This window comes from Mustela nigripes, chromosome X (assembly GCF_022355385.1).
Source record: "Mustela nigripes isolate SB6536 chromosome X, MUSNIG.SB6536, whole genome shotgun sequence".
Lineage (NCBI taxonomy): Eukaryota > Metazoa > Chordata > Mammalia > Carnivora > Mustelidae > Mustela > Mustela nigripes.
The window spans coordinates 43,943,138-43,950,723 of NC_081575.1; the positions used below are offsets into that span (position 1 = coordinate 43,943,138).

General features: G+C 41.4%; 1 pseudogene; it reads right to left on the reverse strand.

The window, feature by feature from the left end:
* Positions 1-937: 937 nt before the first annotated feature.
* On the reverse strand, positions 938-1,560 carry LOC132007045 (tubulin beta chain-like; annotated as a pseudogene).
* Between the last annotated feature and the right edge of the window lie 6,026 nt (positions 1,561-7,586).

Genomic DNA, 7,586 nt, shown 5'->3' on the forward strand with positions numbered 1-7,586 from the left:
CAGCAGAGAGCCCGACGCGGGGCTCGATCCCAGGACCCTGGGATCATGACCCGAGCCGAAAGCAGAGGCTTTAACCCACTGAGCCACCCAGGCGCCCCTAGAGCTGGGTTTCGACTAAGAAAAGGTGGGGATGGCCTTTCTGGAGGCTTTAGGGATCAAGGGAGGGCCTTTCTGGAGACTTTAGGGGTCAAGGCTAGTTTCTTGCCCTGCCTACTCCAACCAGGAGAAAAAGAACGAATCTAACATGTGAAGGAGGTTATAGAGGAGAGGGAAGGATCTTGCTTAACAGAGCGGGGTAGACCCCTGCAAAAGGAACATTTCAGGACAGAGCTTGGAAGAAGACTAAAAATAGAACTAATATTGTCAACACCTCCTGTGAAGCTGAGAGAGGAGCAGGAAAATTCATGGAAATGAGGACTCAATAACCTGGATATCCTTCTCCAAAACTGCTCTAGAATAGAAAACTCTACCCCTTCCTTACAGCTACCGCTACTACTATGAGGTAGCTTGGTTTCCTTTCCCCTGGTATACCACATGGGCTTAGGATAGTGTCCATCAACTGGGTTTTTAGTACGTGGTTCTAAATGAGATATGATTACCTAGCTTCTTGGAGAATTATCTTAAAAAACAAAGAGAAATATCAACTTAACAGATAGGAGAAATGGACAGCAAAACAAAATACAGGGTTACCCAGAATGGCAGAATATCTAGGTTTCCCAGAGTGGAAGAGAAGAAACATTCAACACCCAACAAATACTAATTGAGTGCCTATTGTGTACCAGGCACTGTTCTAGGACCCCCCTTCCAAAAAAGGAAGCAAAGCAAAACAAAACAAGATGAGACAGAGGCAGAAAATGCAAAGTCTGAGGGAGAGAACCAGGGCAACTGAGGAGGAAGGCTGAAGGAACAGAGAAGCCTTAGATGATGGTGCTCTGCCTTAGGCCTCCTCTTTGGCCTCCTCACCAAAATCCTCCTATTCTTCTGTGGTGGCATCCTGGTACTGCCGGTACTCAGAGACAAGGTCATTCGTGTTGCTCTCAGCTTCAGTGAATTCCATCTCGTCCATGTCCTCACCTTTGTACCTGTGGAGGAAGGCCTTGGCTGGAACATGGCCATGAACTTCTCTGAGATGCTCTTGAAGAGCTCCCAGATGACTCTGCTATTTCCAATGAAGGTGATTGCCATCTTGAGGCCACGGGGTGGGATATCTCAGACAGCTGTTTTGACACTGTTGGGGGATCCAGTCCACAAAGTAGCTGCTGTTCTTGTTTTGCGCATCGAGGGTCTGCTCATCTTCCTCCTTCATGGACATCTGCTCACGGAAGACAGCAACCACAGTGAAGTAATGGCGTGGCAGGCATCCCAGGCAGCATCATGTTCTTGAAATCAAAGACCTGCTCATTGATTTCAGGCACAGTGAGCGCTCAATACCGCTGACTTCCAAGGCTGGTCAGAGGTGCAAAGCCAGACATGAAGAAGTGAAGATGTGGGAAGTGCACCATGTTGACTGTTAGCTTGTGGAGGTCAGCATTGAGCTGACCAGGGAAGCAGAGGAGTTGTCAATCATTTTGTTACTGAGTGCACTTCACTAATCATGACTATTAACCCAGTACCTGAGGTGCAGTTTATAAATGTTTTTCCCTTTTAAAAACACAACACTTAGTGTTTTTTTCATTTAGAAATTGTTTTTGAAAAAAGGAAGTATTTTAAATTTCAATAATGTGACTTAGAAACAACAGTATAATTAAAAAAGGAAAAATGTGGGGAGCCTGTATTGTTAGCCTCAGGAAGATTATAGCATTTAGAACCCTGGCATCAAGACATCAAGACAAGCGGAAGGAAAAAAAAAAAAAAAGCTTGAGTAATTCCAGAGTGAGCTGCTGATCAGGAGATAACAGAGTTGGCTCATTGATTGATTCAACTTCTCTAAAAGAAGTACTTTTAGTTGGTCATAATGATAGGTAACCTGCATAGCTGTTAGGATCAAAGGTGATAAAATATATATTTGCTTAATGTGGCCCTGTACATATCACTTTCTTTCCCTCTAGATCATCTGTTCCAAGGGTAACACCTGAGTTTCTGCCTGAACCCCACTTCTCCCTAGAGATCAGCCAACAGATGTGGTCTGACACCCAGGTCTCTCCGCATAAAGGCCGTATTTCATTTCCTCAGTTATCTTTATCACCCAGAGCGGTTGCTGAGTGAATACCTGAGCGGCCACAATGGCAGGGGGTTTGTGATCCAATGACTTCTCCATCCCTGGAAGCCCATCTTCAAAAAGGGAGACTGCTCTGTGTCCCCTAGGGAGGGGTAGGATGAAACCTCATTCCCATCTCCACTGATCTAGAGAGGTAACTTAAGTAGGCTTTGTCAGTCTGAACCTGGACACCTGTGAAGCAGTACTCACCATACCTTTGTACAGAACTGTTTCAAAGAGTAAATGAGAAAAGTTGCCTATATTATATGCATGTAGTGGGACTTCAGGGGCCCTTTAAATGTTGAGCTAGAACACACAGTCTGTGCTGGCTGAGCCTCAAGGATAAGGCAGGCACCGTGAAAAGTTGTTTCTCTTAATGAGATTACAGAAAGGTAGAGGAGGGAAGCAATTATCTCTCTGATATGCCTTGACTCAAAGTTTTGGACAGAGAGATTCTTCACTTTCTTGGGCGATTCAGAATCTCATAAGAGCGGTTCAACATTGTGCCCCTGAGAAGACCTTAAAGCAGTTCCCCATGCTAGGAAGACAGGCTTGTCTTTGACTCACCTGGTGAGCTCAGTGGAGGATGGCACTAGGCAGCAAGCTGTTGTGTTTCTTAACTGTTATGCCTGGACTACTCTATATTCTAACATATTTATAGGAAAATTCTGGACCCGTCATGCAGTCACCAGTGCAAGCGTGCTCAGATCATGCATTATCCAATAACACCACACTAGGATTCCTGCCATCTGCTGCCTCCCCGAGAGGCAAAAAATCCACAAAGCCTAGTTTTTTGTTTTTTGTTTTTTGTTTTTTTTGACATGCAATTATCTGTTCTTCCATTCAATAAATATATTGAGCTCAAAACCCATGCTGTTCCACTGGAGATGTCTCACTAAATCTTCAGTGGAAGTGAGAATGGTAAGAAGGAAAGTCAGTATATGGGGAAATTCAAGAATTAAACCAGAGAAGAAACGACTCTTCACACGAACTTTTAAAACTTTCAGGGAACTGGAGATTTTAAAAAATCCCTCCTTGGACCCCTCATCCCCATATAGTCACAAGTCTTCCTCACTCTCTCTCTCCTCCCTCAAAATAAGATTTCCAGAGTTTTTTTTAAACATGCCCTGTTAACATTTTTCCATCTCCTACAGTGTTGGTTTGAAACCCTCCCAGGAGCTTCCCGATGTTATCTGAAACTGGATCCTGTACTTCGAAGGCAGGGAGAGACTGAAGAAAGAACAGGCCACTCCAGGTTGGTAAGTGGCAGTTTTAATAAGGAAAGGGAACTTACATATAAAGCTTGTCTTGGGCAACAGCAAGATGAAGGGATCCCTGCACCAGCCCTCCAAATCTTTAAAGTTTTTATAAAGATGCCCTAACCGGGTTCAGTCATGTATACTGTACAGGTGTTTTCAATACCACATCAACATCTCAACACTATGTTCTTGGGGCAGCCCCTGGGAACAGGAAAGGCAAGAAAAACTCACATTCCAAGAACAGGAGAGGGGGTGAGAAGTTTTTGAGTGCCTGGGTCCAAGCTCACAGGTCAATCAGAGGTTGCGTCTTTTTCATGACGTTCCCCAACACAAAGACTCGTTCTTCAGTTGTACTATAGCTTCTGCCCCTGTGATTGCAATGAACCCTTGCTTTCTCACACCAAGGTCACAAGCCATCTCTTTGTCACTAGGGTCTAGATATTTTATATAAATATTTTAACATGTTGAGTATTACATTTAATGACCTTCTAAATTACACATGCTTGTGTAGACTGTTTCTGTCACTTACATCATCTTTGCCTAAGTGATTTGTATCCTGTGCCAGTCAGAGTGTCTTGCCAGTGGGATAGAGATTTGATGATTCCCATCTTTTGTCTAGATCACCCATTATTATTCTTTACTATTCTGTTCTACTTCTTGGAGCTCAGTAAGCAACTGCTTTACCCATGTCAAACTAGAAAGAAAATAAGAGACCAGAAGATACATGGAATGAAGGGAATGATGACAGGGGACCAAAATTTGCATTCTATTTATGAGACAAAGGTGTTTTCTCTTGGAGCCAGGAATCTCTTCTTAGACTTTGTATAGGAGATACCACGTAAAAAGACAAAAAGGCATTAGCACAAAGCAATTCTTCACAGAACAAATCATAACAGCAAAAGACAAGAAATAAGACATATGTTTACCAATAAGGTTAAATGATAATCTAAGGACATCTAATACTAGAGTACTATGCAGCTATAAGGAGCAAAAAGGAACTCCTCCCTATATTGTTATGGCATGATCTCCAGGATATATTGTTCAGTGAAAGAAGCAAGGTGCAGGAAAATGTGTAAACTTGCTGCTATCCAATATGGTAGGCACAGACACATGTGGCTATTTAAATAGAAAATAATTAAATTTATATGAAATTAAAAATTCAATTCCTCAGTCGCATTTACCACACTTCAGATGTTCCACAGCTATAAGCAGCTAGCTACTGTGTTGGACAATGAAAACATAGAGTATTTCTATCTCTGCAGAAATTTCTATTGGATAATGCTAATGTAGAATATACCACCTTTTACCTATGAAAGGAAAGACAATTAAAATATATTTGTTTGTATATTTAAGAACTTAAAGGTTAAAACAAAACAAAACAAAAACAGATAAAGATTATTATGTGTAAGAGGACAGAGAAAGAGCCCAGGATGGAAGGTTATGATCTGTATTCTCTTAAAAATACTATACAGATTTATGAGCTCTATATACTGAAGAGGGCAGGGAAACAGTGAACAACCCAGTAGCAGTGAGCACCCCTAGTCCTCAAACTGAATCCTCTGAAGCATTCTCTACTGAAAGGAATTCAGCTTTCTTGGAGAAATGGTTCATTCCAGGTCTGGGTAGGAATTGTTCCAGGTGAGCCTGGACCAAACTCTCATACCAGAAAGCATGTCAAAGACAGAGAAGTCAACCTGAAAGGGCGTTCACTGATGAAAGATAAAATCATTTGATTGTCAAATAAAATAATGACTGCAATGTATTAAAACTCATCAAAATATAAATGAATCAAGAGCTCATGATGACATTTTGAAAGAAAATATATATATATATATATATATATATATATATTGAAAACAAATATAAAGGGCACCTGGGTGACTCAGTGGGTTAAAGCCTCTGCCTTCGGCTTAGGTCATGATCCCAAGGTCCTGGGATGGCCCCCCACATCAGGCTCTGTGCTCAGCAGGGAGCCTGTTCCCCACCCCTCTGCCTAGTTGTGATCTCTGTCTGTCAAATAAATAAATAAAATCTTTAAAAAATTTGAAAACAGAAATATTGCAAAAGAATTAAACATTCATCCTTCCTGTGTGAACCATACCACAGCATAACCTAACAGGAGATTAGGGGAAGTTCCTTTTATGGGAGAATTCCAGCTAATAAATGTAGAAGAGATTGTAAGATTAGAATATCACCATTTTGTGATCTCTAATGAAATGTAGATCTATACAACAATCTTTATTTATTTGTTTATTTATTTGTTTAACATATATGTGTGTATTATTGCTTTCAGGAATACAGGTCTGTGATTCATCAGTCTTATGTAGTACCCAGTGCTCATTACAATATATAACCTTCCCAATGTCTATCACCCAGTTACCCCCTCTCCCCTTCCCTCTAGCAACCCTCAGTTTGTTTCCCAAGATTAAGATATGGGTTGTCTTCCTCTTTGGTTTTGTCTTGCTTCATTTTTTACTCTCTTCCCCTATGATTCTCTGTCTTCTTTCTCAAATTCCACATATGAGTGAGATTATATGATAATTATCTTTCTCTGATTGACTTATTTTGCTTAGCATAATACCCTCTAATTCCATCCACATCATAGGCAACAATCTTTACATGCTGCAAAAAACTTGAGGTGAAAAGCAGATGGGAAATCTTATAATGGACAGATCAGGCTGACAACATCTGAACCAAGTGACTAATCTCAGCATCACAAGGTGGAAGACAACTAGACACAATGAGCCTCCTGGTGTAATACTGTGAGGATAAACAACAATACATCTGAGGTAATTTTGCCAAAAAAATATGAATTGGATCAAGGCTCTGAATCTAATCACCAGCTTAATAGAAATAGGGGAGGGAAGCAAAAAAAACATAAACAATACAAGAGGGATATGATCAGCAAAATCCAGAATAAAAACACCACAGGACAAAAATAAAAGGCAGTTTCTTAAGCAAATTAATTGAAAGGTGTGGTTGTTAATTTCATGTGTCAAGTTGATTGAGACACAGTATGTAATGTTTGTGCAAACATTATTCTTGTGTTTGTGAGGTTATTTATGGACGAGATCAACATTTGAATGGGGAGGCTGAGTAAAGTGGATTCTCCTCTCTAATGTGGGTGGCCACATCTAATCAATTGAAGGCTTGAGGGAGCAAAAAGGCAGTTCTTGTCTGCCTTTAGACTCAAACTGAGAAATAAGCTCTTGGATCTCGAGCTTGCTAAATTTGGACTGAAGTTTACACCATAGGCTCTTCTGGGTCTCAGTTTTGGAAATGGACTGGAACTACACCAAAGTCTCTCTTGGGTTTCTAGCTTGCCGACTGCAGGTCTTGGGATTTCTCAGCTTCTATAATCACATGAGCCAGTTCCTTAAAATAGATCTATGTATGTATATATATCTATATATCTATATTTACATCCTATATATATGACCTATTCGTTCCATTTCTGTGGAGAATCCTGAAATAAGCTTTTTGTACTGAAAGTGGTACTAAGGGAACAGTAACTTAAGGATGAGTTTTCTGAATTCGCTCTGGTTTCTGTAGTTGCTATTCTCAGTGATCCTATGGGTGAAGCATTATTATCCCCATTTTGCAGAGGAGGAAGCTGGGGCACAGAGTTATTAACTGTCTTCCCTCCTGTGCCTCTACCTTTAGAGGAAAGCAGCTCCTAGACACCCCTGTAGCAGGACCCACACTCCCTGGAGCTGGGCAGGACCCCAATGGCTTTACCTATAAGATGGCTGGGGCACTGAGCCTCAAAGTGGGAAAGAGCTGGATCTGGATCCCTTTGTCTCTCCACACCCCAGAGTGGTTTAGCCTCCACAGCAGGGGCCCACTCCCTCAGCTGATTCCCAGATATCTGAGGAAGAGAACTGCTCTCCTCACTAAGGCACATTTATCTCTGTAAAAGTCACCATGCTCACCCTATTGCAGGATGGCAGAGTTCTTGTCTCACTGAGTTGAAGAATGAATCTCGTGGACACAAAAGGGTGAGTTTATTAAGTGAAGGTGAGAGCTGAAAGGAAAGGAAAAAAACTCTCTAGAGTGAGAGGGGTCCCAAATGTGTTGCCACTGACAGCTTTTACTGGCAGTCTTTTTTTTTTTTTTTTTTTGGTTGGTCT